Here is a 16694-nt window from a genome sequence, read left to right on the forward strand (position 1 = left end):
CAAGAAAGAGCTCGTTATGGTCAGAGATGGTAGTATATGCCTATGATTTTAGCACTCAGGATGCTGAGACAGGAAGATTACGAGTTTTAAGAGTTTTGCTATGTAGCAAGTTAGAATTAATAAATGAGTTCTGCATTTATTAGTAGAGTTCTTATAATTAATAAAGAAATGAGTTAATAAATTAATAATGATTAATTAATCCTGCAAACTCATTTATTCTTAGAGTTCTTAAATAAATGGGTTGATAAATTAATTAATTAGTTTTGCAAACTTTCAGGATACAGAACAAATATTATGGCTAATGCCTGTAATACCAAAGAGGCAGAAGAAGGATGGTTATAAGTTCAAGGCCAGCTTGGGCCACATTCATGAGGTGTTTTAGCTATTACAGTTTCTTTGTCTGAAGATGGGCAAGCCTAAAGAAAATAAATATACATTATATATCTAACAAAAGACTAATATGGAGAATTTGTAAAAAAAAAAAAAAATCAAACACGATGGAGTCTTAGGGACGTGCAGCTGCTGAGGCCATGCTGACCTGAGTGGTCTGCACTACCACCTGCGGCCATGGAGTCATCGGAGCCCTCCATAGCCAAGGTACACATCGATTTCCTTGATGCAGGTTACTACCAAAGCATTACAGATGCCCAGGGGCTGGCCAACACCTGAGACCATGTTGGTGCCTGAGGATCATATTGCTATATGGGCCCATGATGACTTCCAGCCTGAGCTGCAGCCAGGGTCTGTGTTGAGGTCTGTGGATCCTGTTGCCATCCAGGCGTGCAACTGCTCAGGGTCTCTAACACCACCTGGGACCATGTTGGAGTCCAGGGACCATGCTGCTGCTGGTCCCATGACGATCTGAGAGGCATATGCTGCCACCTTGGTCCATGGTTACATCCAGCCCAATCCACTGCTGATGGCCATGTCTGGGCCCATGGTCCTGCTACAACTGGGGTCTGTGTTGATATCCATTGCCTGTGTTAACATAAGGGTCCATGCAAACCATGTGTTGAATCATGCATTGAAGTACAAGAGCCTCACTGAGCTGGCCCAATCCCTCACTGGCCAGGAGAGAGCTACCACCACCATCAGAGAGCTGACCCCGCCCCCCACTGGTCCCGCCCCTTACAGGAGAGCTGCTATACACACTTGGGAAAGCTGGCTCCACCCCTCTCCACAGATGTGCAAGAGCTGGCTTTGCCCTTCACCTGAAGGGAGTGGTCCCAGCAGCCCTACTGACCAGCTCAACTACCACCCAGCTATACATCCAGGGCTTTGAGTTGTTATTCCCCAACATCTACCTCATCTGTGACCTGTTGGAATGCATGAGGGGACTGGTCCTATGGAACCATAGCAGCAGGATCTCTATGATTCTGAGCAACTGCAGGACATCAGAGAGGAGTTTCAGTGAGTGTCCAGTGTTGATGGTGTGCCAGAGGCCAGAGGCCTTGAACCTGACCAGCAACACATTACACAATGAACATTTGCAAGTATAGCTGTTTGAACAAAAGGGTATACTGCGTGATGCACCACAGCTCCCAGTGCCACAAATACGAATGATGAGGCAATGGAGAGGCAAAGAAGGAGGAGTGAGGTGTTTTATTTTCCCTATTTCTTTTTGTTTTGTTTACTTGTTTGTTCCTTTGCCCTTTTGTTTTTTAATTGAAATTGATGTTCTTATTTGTATTTTTTATTTTATTATTTTTTTCTTTTTAATCTTTATCTTATTTTTATTATTTCTTTGTTAATTTTCCTTTGCGGGGGAACACTACAAAGGTGAGGGGTGGATGTGAAGGACTGGGAAATGGGTGGGATTGGGGTACATGATATGAAATTCCCAAAGAATTGATAAAAAATATTAAAATAATACTTTAAAAAAATCAAACATGGGCTTGGGGATGGTTCAATTTGTAAAGTACTTTTGCTTTGTAAAGACAAAGCTTTGCGTTCAGAACCCAGAGCCACTCATGAGTCTAAGGAGGCGAACAGGTCACATATCTGGGAGAACAGAAACTTGAGAGTCTCCCAGCAGTCTGAGAAGGAGTAAAGAACTACTAGGGGAGACTCTGGCCTGCAGAACTGCACAGGAGACACTCTGACTGTTGAGCGGTCTGCAAATTGTGCAGAGGGCTCCATGGCTGTACTTCTCATGACTCTTCATCGTGTTAGGGTGGGCTTTCCTGTGATGCAGCTGCTTTTAAGTCATCCCTGTTCCATGACAATAGCCCACATCCCCATTCCTGCTAATAACCCCGATAAAAATTCATTGGTTCACAAAAACATAAAAATAGTCAAGCATAGTGGCACACATCTGCAATCCCAGTGCTGGAGGATCCCTGGAGTCCTCTGCTCAACTAGTCTAGCCTAACTGATGAGTTCTAGACCCATGAGAGGCCCTGCCACAAAGGAGGTAGATGATGTTCCTGAGCAGGCCTTCACATACATGCATGCCACTGGAACAAATCCCCACCCCGACACTGTGCTGGTTAATTTTATGTCAACTTGGCACAAACTCAGAGGGGAGGAAGGAGCCCCAACTGAGAAAATTTTTCCATAATATCAGGCTATAAACAAGCCTGTAGGGCATTTTCTTAATTAGTGATTGATGTGAGATGGTCCAGCTCATTGTAGGTGGTGCCATCCCTGAGCTGGTGGTCTTAGGTTCTATAATAAAGCTGACTGAGCAAGCCATGAGGAACAAGTCAGTAAGCAACTGGCCGTCAGCTCCTGCCTCCAGGTTTCTGCCCTGCTTGAGTTCCTGTTCTGACTTCCTCCAATGATTAACAGTGTGCTGCATAGTTTTATGTCAACTTGACACAAACTAGAGTTATCTGAAAGAAGGGAACTTCAGCTGAGAAAATGCCACATAAGATCCAGCTTTAAGCCATAGTGAGCAAGCCAGTTAGCAGCACCCCTCCCTGGCCTCTGCATCAGCTCCTGCCTCCAGGTTCCCAACTTGTTTGAGTTCCTGTCCTGACTTCCTTCGATGATGAACAGTGATATGGAAGTGTCAGCCAAAGAAACCCTTTCCTCCCCAGATTGCTTTGGTCATGGTGTTTCATCACAGCAATAGAAACCCTAACTAAGACACACACTAACAGCAACAAAACAAACAATAGAAGTAACATTTCACCAAAGATCATATACTGGCACATGTAAATCAAAATCATAGTGAGATATTAGTATAACCTGTCAGAATGGCTAAAGTAAAAATAATGGCATCCCCCTCAAATATTAGCAAGGATGCAAAGAAACTATCACTCACGCATTGCTGGTGGACTTTAAAAATGGTTTTATAACTCAAGAAATGAACAAAACATGGCATATACATAAATGGAATATTATTCCACTTTTAAGGAAAGAAATATTGTCATATGCTACCTCATGGGTAAATCTTAAGGACACCACGCCAAGTTAAATAAGTCAGTCCCTCTAATACATACACTGTATGGTTCCTGATGCAGGTATCTAAAGCAGTCAAATTTATAGCTACAGGAAGTTGGATAGTGGTTATCAGGAACCAGGGTGGGAATGGGGAGTTATTTAATGAGTACAGTTTACTTTCTCGAGTTGCAAGCAATTCTGGAGATTAATAGCACAATAATGTACATGTACTAACACTCTCCAACTGCACACTAAAATTGCTAAGGTGATAAATATGATATTATGTTTAGTTTACTATAATTAATAATAAAATAAATAATTTATTCTATACTGTAAATTTCTATTGTACAAGCGCAGCAGTTACTCTGAACAATTATATTGCATAACGTTATCCATGAGAAAAAGAAAACATTAAATTAGCTAAGTATGTACCTTTAAAATATGCCACAAATTTTAACTTCTATTTGGCGTTTTATCTCTAACCCTTGCTGGGTTATTTCTTCAGAATAAACTACTTGATGTAGAATGGCTACATTTATATTTTACAATGCAAAGAACTTGCTCTAATGCTCTAAGAATCATCTAAACTTATTAAGGATCATTTTATTTTCCTTCTTAGGAAGCCTTCTCCAGGAACCAGGAGAACTGTAGTTTACTTCTTCCTACAGGGATAACACAAAATGTTCTCTCTTTCTCAAGAATGTACCCTCTCCATTTCCTGAATGTGCTTAATGGTAGACAATTTTCAGATTAACAAAAGGAGAAATGCATTAGAAGATACTTCAGAAAAATTCATGTCTCATACAACTTAATGCCTTAATGCATATTATCAAATAAGCCTACAAAACATAGCACCAACTTTAACTGTCAGATACAATGATTGTCCTTGTTCACAGGATTTCAACAGCATGCACTAAACTTAGCAAATCTATTTCATGCGAAATATTATTATCTCAACCCTTTCATTTATCTTTCTGAGTACCTGTGAAGTTGAGATTTTTTTTAGAATTTCTTTTATTTTTTGTGAATTTTTTTGTTCATGATCTTTGCCCATTATTCCACTACTATTTTATGTTCTTACTGATTGATGAGAGTTGTATATATAGTAAGAATATTAACACAGATTTGCCATTTTCTTATTTTACTTATGTTAGTCTTTGCTTTTCAAATATAAAAAATTTTATGAAGTCTAATCTATAATCTTTATTTTCTGTTTTTGTTAAAAGAGCAATCCACATGTTTCCCCTATGAATGTGTATCTACATGTTATTCTGTAATTTAATGGTTTCCTTTAAACATATATCTTAATCTTTATTTGGGCACAATATGTGAAATAATGAATGGAATTGGAAGTATTTGGGGGGTGGGCAAAGTGGAAACCTAGTGCAAGGGAAATTCCATGGAATTCACAAGAGTAACCCTAGGAAAGACTCCTAGTAATGGGTGACACAGAGCTTGAACCAGCCATCTTCTGTAACCAGGAAAGCCTTAAATGAAGGAATTGGGACACTAACCCAGCCATTAAACCTTCAACCTACAGCTTGTCCTGCCTGTAGAGTGTTCTGGGACCAGAGCCTAGCAAAATCATCATCAAAGACCAGAGAGACTTGATCCAGCCACTGATGGGAGCAGATGCAGAGACCTACAGCCAAACAGTAGGCAGAGCTCAGAGAATCTTGCGGAGGAGGGGGGAGAAAGAATTGGAAGAAGCAGAGGGGTCAGGGACAACACGAGATCATGGACCACAGAATCAACTGACTGGGACTCCTGGGAGCTCACAGAGTTCAGGAAGCCTGAATGGTTCTGACCTAGGTCCTCTGCACATATGGTCCCCTATATACATGTTATGGCTAAGTAGCTTGGTGTTCTTGTGTGCTTCCTAACAGTGGGAGCAGGGCTTGTCTCTGACTCTTTTGCCTCTTGTATGACTCTTTTCCTCCTACTGGGTATCTCATCCAGCCTTGATTTGATAGTATGCGCTTGATCTTATAGTACCATATTATGCCATGTTTAGTTGATGTCCATGGGAGGCCTGCTCTTTTCTGAGGGAAGGCAGAGGGAGGGTGGATCTGGGGAAGAAGGGAGTTGGGAGGGAGAGACTTAGGGGAGGAGAGGGAGGCAAAACTGCAGTTGGGATGTAATATATGAGAGAATAATTTAAAAAAAGAAGGAAAGAAAGAAAGAAAGAAAAAGAAAGAAGGAAGGAAGGAAGGAAGGAAGGAAGGAAGGAAGGAAGGAAGGAAGGAAGGAAGGAAGGAAGAAAGGAAGGAAGGAAGGAAGGAAGGAAAGGAAGGAAGGAAGGAAGGAAGAAAGGAAGAAAGGAAGGAAGGAAGGAAGAAAGGAAGAAAGAAAGAAAGAAAAAGAAAGATGTGAAATAAGGTCTTTTCCCTCTAAATAAGTTGCCCTAATATTCTGACACCCTGTGTAAAGAGGAAAAATATAGTGCTCTGAATTTTCTAGAACCTTATGGCCTCGATGTAGTAATCATATGTGACTTCTATAAACTTCTATCTTTGACATTATGCCAACTTTAAGGAATCTAGATCTATTAAAATTCAACTTCCTTGGCCTATACTCTCCTATATTTTTAAGTTCTGCCTAGCAGAAAGAGTTCTTCCAGATGTGTCTTGGAGATATACATAGAATGCCTTCTACTCTGCATCACATGCTATGACTATATCTCATGACCAGAGTTTTAGTGTTTTTGAAGAACTTTCTACTCCTTGACTGTTAGAGTGTCATCCCTGAAAAAACTCAGAAATGTTTATTTCACAAAGCCTAGTAATAAAAATGACATGACCACTTTGGCAGAAATATCTTCAAGTTGCTAAATAAAGAACCAATTATTTTAGAGTGGAAAGCCCCCCACTCTGTTAAGGAAATCAACCAATTACTGGAGAGCCCCTAGTTTTCCACTCTAATAGCCTTTATAAAGAAGGAAGGTTTGATTTTTGATCTCAGAGAGTCACATGTCATGTAGACTATGGCAAACCAAAAACCTTCAGGCACATGAGGTACAGATATTGGTGGCATTGGCAAGCTGGTGGCATGTATCACCTACCATGAGATCAACGTCAACAAATATCCCCCGGGTTACTTTTAGAACGTCAACAGGAGGCATGGCCACTCAAAAAGAACCAGAGTTTCTGCCAAACTGTCCACCTTAATAAATCATAAATGTTGATCACTGAACAGGCTGCCAAAAACAAAACTATTCATGCTGATGTGGTATGGTTAGGCTACTCTAAAGTTCTGGGGAAAGCTTCCAGGGTAGTCTGTCATCATAAAGGTCACCTTCTGTGTGGAAGTACAGGGAAGAAGATTCATGGTGTTTTCAGAAGGGAATTATGTCCTAGTGGCTTGAAGCAATATAGAAGGTTCACTAAATTCTCGTAAATGCTTAAAGTAAGAAAAGAAAGAAAAAGAAAGTTTGTACCCTTTCTCTAGCTGCAGCCACATCATGCCAAAAAATGAAATCACTGTTTACATCTGCTGTTAGTCTTACCTCCTTTACCCTAACATGCTAAGTTATTAAAACCAAATATCAATTCTACAGAAAGAATTATTTAATTGCATTTCCTCCAAAATGCATTATCTTACTCTTGAACTTGTTTTGGGCCAAAGTACATAGTTCTGAAGGTACTAGGTAAAGACATGTTACTTTGAAGTCCTTTTAGGTTCCTTTGCTACATCAGACACCACTAGCTAAAGATACCAGGTGAATTAGAAAACTCTATTTTTAACAAACAGGAAGAATAGTATTTGCAGAGTTTTTTTAATTTCCACATCTAACATAAGTTATATCAACAAACAGATGTCCTATCATACAACACAAAATGACAGGGAATCACAGACCCTGCCTCACCCCAACAGATCCCAACAACTGAAACATTGTATCCAGGTAGCATAAGATAGGATTATAATAACTCAATAAGAAGATGAGAAAAATATGCATAGCTGATGTCCAGGGTATACTTAATAGAGAAAGAAAAGAAAATGACGGGATGGATGATGGGAGAATGTCTTTTTGTATGCTGTGAAAATATGTTGCTCTGATTGGTTGATAAAAAAAACCTGTTTGGCCAATGGTGAGGCAGAATAGGGTTAGGCGGGACATTCTAACTAGAGAGGAGGAAGTTGAAAGGCAGAACAGAGAGGACGCTGCCAGCCGCCACCATAAGAAGCAAGATGTAAAGATACAGGTAAATCTATAAATATAGATTTATAGAAATGGGTTAATTTAAGATGTAAGCTCTAGGTAGTGAGAAGCCTGGGCCAATAGGCCATACAGTCCATAATCAATATAAGCCTTTGTGTGTTCAGTTGGGTCTGAGCAGCTGCTAGAGGCGAGGACTCAGAAGCCAGGTGGGCACAGGAAAACTTTTAGTTACAGATGGATTATCTTCCAAGGGTTCTTTAATTTGTCTAAAGAGAGGGATCCATACACAGGCTCTGCTTTTCTGCCACAGGCAACTCCCACAGCTGGAAAGATATACTCACAAATCCCCATTCATGTACACTTGTGAAACACACAATTAGACCAAAGAAGCATAAACTCAACAAGTACTTAATAGTATTTATGTGCCTTATGCCATTAAAAGGGTGTAGAATCAATGATGGTCCTATAGATCAATTGTAGTCTTGTTAAAGTTGAAAGTACAGTGAATGTAGACATATTAAGCACATAATTCCAGTTAACCTGATCACACTACTAAGATTCAAAAAGACAGGATAGTCCTGGAAGGGCCAATGACTCATGATGTAGCAGAGGCTGGCCATGAACACCTGCCTCCAGTCACCAAATGCTTGGATTACAGCCACCATGCCTGATTGCCTTAGCAATATCTAAGTATAAGATACACTGAATTTATTCCTCCAATATAACTGAAAATTTGTATCCTTCAACTAACTTCTCTTCAAACTTCTCTCCTGACTTACAGAGTATGGGTGATTTCAAGATGTTAACATCAATCAGTTTCTTGAAACCTTTAGCCAGCTCCAACATGCCCCTGTGTGACACAGGCACACTCACAATTTTGCCCACTTACTTCCTTAGAAAGGATTCTTATTCTTTCCAGAAGGTGAAGATGGCTTGCTTAGAGACTTTCTCCTGGAGCCTTTGTTAAAATAGTGCCAATCTTGCCCTTTCTTGATATAGTAAGATGTGGGGCTAGAGATACGGCTCAGCAGTCAAGAGTGCTTACTGTTCTTGCAAAGGGTCAAGTTCAGTTCCTCGAATTCACAATGGTGACTCACAAACACCTGTAACTCCAGCTCCAGGGGATTTAACACCCTCTTCTGGACTCTGAGGACAATAGCATCACCTCCATTTGTACCCTCACACACATTATTTTTAAAAGTAATAAAAAATACATCTTAAAAATATAGAAAGATGAGTACTTGCTAGTCAAATTTTCAAAAAGTGGTTAATGTGCTAAGGAAAAACTTAAAACAGGGTGGTTTGTTTTCAGTTTTGTTTTTGGTCTTTTGAGACTGTGGCTATTCTGGGATCCACAATCTAAACCAGTGGGGAGGCATCTAACTCACAGGTGCTGGGATTACAGGTGTCAGCCACCACATCTGGCAAGGAAAAAATGTTTTCAATAAACAGCAAGATAGTGATTGTCTCCGGTGGTGAAGGCATGGGATGTGAGGAGGAACACAGAGAGGCCTTCCAAAGTCTTGAAAACGTTCTAAGCTAGTGCATGGTTCACACATATAATCTCAGTAGTCACTCAGGAGGCTGAGGCAGGAGTAATGTCACAAGTTTGAGGTCATCTTGGGATCCTATCTCCTAATTCAAAATGCCAGAGAGAAACAGACAGAGACAGAGACAGAGACAGAGAAACACACACACACACACACACACACACACACACACACACACACACACACACACACACAGATTTCTTAAGCTGTATGATGAATACTCTTGCCTATGCTATTTTTTGTCATATATTTAATAGTCTTACATTTTAAGAAAAAAGAAAAAAGAAAGAAAATATATACCTAGAAAAGTATGTGTTAAAATAAAATACAACATAATCCTCTATTGGAAGGGCTTTTCTCAGCAAGACTCCAAACCCTAAATCCCCCTACCCTAAATGGACAGGTTAGATGAAATCAAAATTTAAAATACCTGACAGCTGGTACATACCTGCAATCCTAGCAATTCGGAGGAACTCAACTTCTAGAACATCCTGGGATACACAGTAAGAACCTGACTCAAAATAGTATTTCTAAATATTTGTATAACAAAATATAACAAACAAACTTAAAAGACTACAGAGTAGCAATCAAAGATTTACATTAAATGAGAAAAAGATTACTACTTTAAATACCTGAGGAACCTCCCTTCCTGTAAATCAACAAGAAAAGATAACCCATCAGAAAAAGTCAGTTAACACTTTGCTTCTGTTCTCACAGAAATCCACAAAGATACCCACACAACAGACTGCTGGCAATGGTCGAGAGACAGCCCGAACTGACCTACTCTGGTGATGGGATGGCCAAACACCCTAATTGTCGTGCTAGAAACCTCATCCAACTACTGAGGGATCTGGATGCAGAGATCCATGACTAGGCCCTGGGTGGATCTCTGGGAGTCCAATTAGCGAGAATGAGGAGGGTTTATATGAGCGAGAATTGTTGAGACCAAGGTTGGATAAAGCACAGGGACAAATAGCCAAAGGAATGGAAACACATGAACTATGAACCAATGGCTGAGGGGTCACCAACTGGATCAGGCCCTCTGAATGGGTGAGACAGTTGATTGGCTTGATCTGTTTGGGAGGCATCCAGGCAGTGGGACCAGGTCCTGTGCTCATTGCAGGAGTTGCCTGTTTGAAACCTGGGGCCTATGCAGGGTCGCTTGGCTCGGCCTGGGAGGAGGGGACTGAACCTACCTGGACTGAGTCTACCAGGTTGATCTCAGTCTGCGGGGAAGGCTTAGCCCCAGAGGAGATGGGAATGGGGGGGGGTTGGGGGGAAGGTGAGGGGGGCGGGAGGGGGGAGAACAAGGGAATCCGTGGCTGATATGTAGAACTGAATTGTATTGCAAAATAAATTAAAATAAATAAAGAAAGAAAGAAAGAAAGAAAAAGTCAGTTAAGAATATCAAGTTCTGGAGGCTAGCCAAGTAATGCCTTTTAATTTTAAGAAAAGCTTATGGGATCCCACTGGCCAAAAACTAGAGAAGAGGTAGCCCACAAGCTCTTTATTTGATAGCCTATGGTATTCAGGAGAGGCACTGTCCCACTGTTACTTGGTAACTCCATTTAAGCTTTTCTATATGTATATGTTTTAGAAAGTTTATATTAGTAGGTTTCCATATGGCTTCTTCAAAGGTCTTTGGTGTTAGTTATCCCTCCATCCTCCCTATTCTACTATGCTCTCACACCCACAACCTTAGTTAACCTTTCCTGTACCTTTCCCCCTTCATACTACCTATAGTCTATACCCTGTCCCTCAAAATCCCTTTCCATGGACACTCACTTTCCTAACTTACATGGGTACTCCAATATAAACACACATATCTAAAGATTCAAAGCTAGCAGACACATATGAGAGAGAACATATGGCATTTGTCTCTCTGGGTCTAGGTCACCTCATTCAGAATGATTATTTCCAACTCCATCCATTTACCTATGAATTTCATAATTTCATTTTCCTTTACAGCTGAATAGAATTTCATTATGTATATGTACCACATTTTCATTATCTATTCAACAGTTCACACAGTGTGGCTGTGTGGCTGGCCCTTGAAGTCCTCCTCCTTCTCTGGCTACTTCCTTCTTCTCACAGATTTCTCCTTCTATTTTTCCTCTCTCTGCCTGCCAGCCCTATCCTTTCTCCTGCCCCACTATTGACCATTCAGCTCTCTATTAGACCATCAGGTGTTTTAGACAGGCAAAGTAACACAACTTCACAGAGTTAAACAAATGCAACATAAACAAAAGTAACACACCTTAAAATAATATTCTACAACAGGGAACACTTTTCCTAAAGAACAATGTGGTGTATATCTAATATAGCCTAAGTGAATTTTTTTTCAATTATAAAAATTCTTTTGCTAGAATACTAGTTTTAGACACACTGGCACAGATACACAAAGCAAAGCAAAGCCATCAGACAGGATTGGTTGTATGTCATAATATATATATAATATATATATATATAATATTTTTACAGAAGTAAATTTGTACACTTCTTTAAAAAGATGGATAGGCATGGGAAGATGCTGCTGGCCAATTCTTACATTTTTATAAAACACATTAATCAATACTTATGATTTTGTGTATTTAAAATATATACATATATATGCATAGAATAATTAGGAAACTCACTGTACTGTCCATTACAATTTAGGAGAAGGTTACTTGAAAGCAAACAATTATAGCATTTAACTTCTATATTATTTGAATCTTTATCATTATATACCTGAAGATTTGTCAGCTGTTTTAATATAATGTTTATATGGTCAGAATTTCTAACATAAGTGTTATTTGATAATGTCCAATTTAGTGTAGGTTTCATTGGGACCTCTTCTATAAGTAATCCAGATCACTTCTGTCAAAATAACCCATAGATGATATAAGATCATAATCACATAATTATATATCTTTGATTTTTCTCCTATCTGCTCCATAGAATTCATAAACTGTCTTAATTTTTTCCTGAATAATTCTAGAAACAAGCATTCAGAGGCTATCATTTTGGGCTCTGAAAATGAGCTTGATGGACTGCCATGTTCCTCCAGAATAATCTCATCACCAAGTGTGGCTAATAGGGTATGTCAACAATGCCCATGAAGACTCCATAGATTAAAGTCTAAGCTGAAGATGCTGTGTTGATGGTTTGAATAAGAGTGCCCCCGTAGGCTCATATATTTGAATGTTTAAAAATCAGGGAGTGGAATTGGTGGTCTGAATAACGATGGCTCCCGTAGGTTCATTTATTTGAATACTTAGTCATCAGAGAATGACACTATTTGAGATTAGAAGGTTATAAGAGTTGCCTTGGTAATAGTGTCTCTTAACAGCAATAGAACAGTGACTAAGACACATTGTTTGTCTAAGACCTTGAATACATACTTTTTATATATATATATATCCCTACCAACACAGCTACTATTTTCAACAAACCCACTTTCAATATTGTTGCTGACATCACCAATACCTAACTTTTCATCACCTCTAAAGGATTTATGGAAGGTAGGCATTGTGATGCATGCTTATAATCCTAGAATTTATGAAGTGCAACAGGAGGAACAAGAGTTCAAGGTCAGATGGGTGTTGGTGGCACACACCTTTAATCCCAGCACTTCAGGAGGCAGAGGCAAGAGGATCTCTATGAGTTCAAGACCAGTCTGATCTACAGAGCAAGTTCCAGGACAGTCAAAGCTATACAGAGAAACCCTGTCTCAAAAAACAAACTAACAAACAAAACAAAAAGAGTTCATGGTCAAGTTTGTCCTTAGTTACATAGACAGCTTGAACTCATTTTGACAATGTAAGACTCTGTCTCAAAAAAACTAGATAGATAGATAGATAGATAGATAGATAGATAGATAGATAGATAGATAGATAGATAATAGATCGATAATATATACATACATATAAAGATAGACTAAAATATCTATAGTTTCAACATCTAAATATACTTCAAATATACCAACTTCTTTCCAAGGTCATTTCTTGGCCCAAGTTGCTACCATATCTTATTTATGCTGTTACAAGCATCCTACTAATTGATCTTCTTGTTTTCATTCCTGCAACCATGTAATCCATAATGCATTTTTTCTTTTTCACTTAATTTTTAGTTTAGCATACAAAGTACAGTTTCATCATGGCATCTTCACACAGTATGTCACTATACTTTGTTCTCTTTTCTTACTTTCCCTATTGCTCTCTCCTGTATGCCTCCTTCTCTCTGGCTAGTTCTCTCCCTTCCCCCAGTTAGTCCCATCTTCTCCTTTTTTATTACATGTATTCCATTATGTTCTCAATTTCCTGCTTCCCTTGAAATCCATCCCATTTCCTTTCCAGTTTTATGGCGCGCGCGCGCGCGCGCGCGCGTGTACACACACACACACACACACACACACCTACTACAAACTAAGACTAAGAAAGAATTTGTATTTGTGTGTTGGAGTCTGGCTTGTTTCACTTAGCATAATGATCTGCAACTGCATCCATTTTCCTGTAAATACCATGTCTTGATTTTTCTTTATGACTATAAAATTCCATTGTGTATCTATACCACATTCTCTTTTTCATTCATCTCTTGATGTATGTTTACGATGGTTCCATTTCCTACCTATGTGCAACAATACACATGAATATTCAAGTATTCAGTTTTCCCACAGCAATATGAATGGTAATTTAAAATAAAGATTAGATCTTATCATATCCCTGCTCGAAACCAGTTAATGATTCTCCATCATAATTAAGTTCAGGCTCCTTGTCATGACTTTATAGATTGTATATGACCTGCCCAGTAGCTACCTCAAGAACTTCACTTTGTGTAATACTTTCTCTAATCTGCCTGATCTGCTCATACTGATTTCCTTTCTGTTTCTCAGATATGCCAAATTTGCTTCATCCTTGAGGTTTATTGCGGTTTCTGTTCCTTTCAACATAATGTTATTCTCCTTTTCTTCATATATCATGCTTTCTTGTCAGTTATTCCTTACCTTAAATGCTACCTCAACAGAGAGCAAACTTCTGTGACCTGCCAATCCAAACGTATACTGTGGTGATATTGTATTACCCAATATATCATGCACCCTAATAAATTTATCTGGAGTCAGAGAACAGAACAGCCACTAGACAGACATAGAGGCCAGAAAATGGTGGCACTCACACCTTTAATCCTAGCATTCCAGAGGCAGAGATCCCTCTGGATCTCTGTGAGTAAAAAGCCACACTGGAAACAGCTATGCGTGGTAACAAAGAGCCTTTAATCCCAGGAAGTGATGGCAGGATGGCAGGAAGCAGAAAGGTATTTAAGGGTGAGGACGAGGAACTAGAGGCTGGTTAAACTTTTAGGCTTTGAGCAGCAGTTCAGCTGAGATTCATTCTGGATGAGGACTCAGAGACTTTCAGTTTGAGGAAACAGGATCAGCTGAGGAATTGGCAAGGTGAGGTGGTTGTGGCTTGTTCTGTTTCTCTGGTCATTCAGCGTTCACCCCAATACCTGGCTCTGGGTTTGTTTTTATTAATAAGAACTTTTAAGATTCGTGCTACAGTATACCCCCTCATTCTCCATTATACCACTCTATTTAAAACTCTGCATCATACTAAGCCTTACATTGGCCTTGTATTATTTTTTGCTCTTCTCCAGCCAGGAGAATCCTCAATCTTCATCTACTCTATTTGCAGCTCTATTTCAGCAAGTATGCTAATGCTTTGTGTAATAGCACTGATTCTCAATAAAAATGTGATGTATGAGGAGATCACTAGTACCAACACAGCAGTATTGTTGCCAATGCCAATAGTGTTGGGTGCGTGTGCTTTTACAATCCAAATGAGCTTACTGTGACAGTTCAGTTTTATGCTCTTCTTGTGGCTCTTTGTACCTAGATCTCAGGATAAGACAGCTGAGGTGTGGCCTCATGTATGGTTCTCAGAAGCAGAGCCTAGGTTCAGTTTGGTTGCTAGAGATCTGCTTCCTTGAGCATGCTTTTCCCTGCCACACTGGCCAGTATTGCTGACTCACATCTATAAATTGCTAGGCTCTCAGTGCCTAGAGTAGCAGTTCTCAAACTTGGCTACACAGAGAACTACCTGCGGAAATGTAGTGAATATTAATGTCTGTCCAGGTCTCAACCTCAGAGGTTCTCATTATTTGAACACAGATGCATCCTGAGTATTGGGATCCTTTAACACTTCATAGTTGACAAGCACTGCTTTAGAAATTTTTTCCCACAGGGATAATCCATGATTCCTTATAAACAGAGTAGTGGTAGGTCAATTTCAAATCCTCCTGATTCTTTCTGAGTTATCATTAGTAATAAGTTTAGACTTAAGTTGGGGTCCTTAGTATATGGCTGTGCCACCAGCCTCTAATACTGAAATAGTAATTCAATAATTTTTAATCAAACCCAAGATCCTAAATACATACTTCTTGATCACTTTACCTGAGTTGAGATACATTTAAGAAATGCAGTGGGGCTGAAGAGATGGCTGAGCAGTTAAGACCACAAGCTGTTCTCACAGAGGACCCAGGTTCAGTTCCTAGCAACTCATAACTGTCTATAACTACAGTTCCAGGAGATCTGAGGCCCTCTGTGAGCACCATGTACTCATGTGATATACAGACATACATGCAAGCAGAAAAGGCATACACATGCAACAGTAACAATTATTCTTTTAAAGAAATATCATGTATGTTGTCACTAGTTTTCAGATGAGGTAAGCAAAAGAGGAAGGAATGACTTTGCCAAACTTTCAGAGACTCTATCTACTACCATGGTTCACATCACATTGATGAATACAGACCTAAATTTTCTGCCTTGTGTCCTGCCCACTTTTCAAATCTCCATCCCTGTATATTCATTCAAGTAACTCCTGTTTCTTCCATCACCTCACATTTAACCACACAGTAAGCACATGCCTCCCTAAAGTTGACTTGCCCTTTTGCGTGCTGCTTCTATTCATGACAATTTTACTCTAAACCACACACTCCTGCACCTCTTTATTTCTCTGTGTGTACTCCCTCTATTCTTCCAACTGAAATTACTTTCCAAGTAATTCCCACATCTCTCTTGCCCTTTATCCCCATTACCATGGGTTAAGTCAAGGCCTATAAGGCTTCTCACCTAAGCTAATTATTACAATTCTTAGATCCAGTTTGAGGTAATCAATTCCTTCCTGAACACTACCACTAAAGTGACCCTTTTAAAGCAAAACAGCCAGGCATGGTGATACACTCTCGTAATCTGAGCACTTGCGAGGTGGAGGAAAGAGATCAGAAGTTCAAGGTCTGGGCTACATGAGACCCTGTCTGACAAAATCAAAACCCCAAGGCACAACTCTCTAAAGAGCTAGTCATGACTATGGTACTTCCCCACTTACAATCCTTCAGAAGCTCATAATGAACACATAAAATACAAATATCTTCTCAGGTCCATTTAAGAAAGATCTGGTTCCTAGGAAGGAGAAATAGAAGTTCCAGGCCAGCTTGTCTATGGCAACTTTAAGGCCAGCCTAGACTGCACAGTAAGATCCTGTCTCAAAAAGAAACAGGAAAAAGGGGGGGGGATGTAGTTCCTCCTTCTCTTGCACACTAAGATTTAACACTTTCAA

This window comes from Peromyscus californicus, unplaced genomic scaffold (assembly GCF_007827085.1).
Source record: "Peromyscus californicus insignis strain IS unplaced genomic scaffold, ASM782708v3 Scaffold_10__1_contigs__length_136768540, whole genome shotgun sequence".
Taxonomy (NCBI): Eukaryota; Metazoa; Chordata; class Mammalia; order Rodentia; family Cricetidae; genus Peromyscus; species Peromyscus californicus.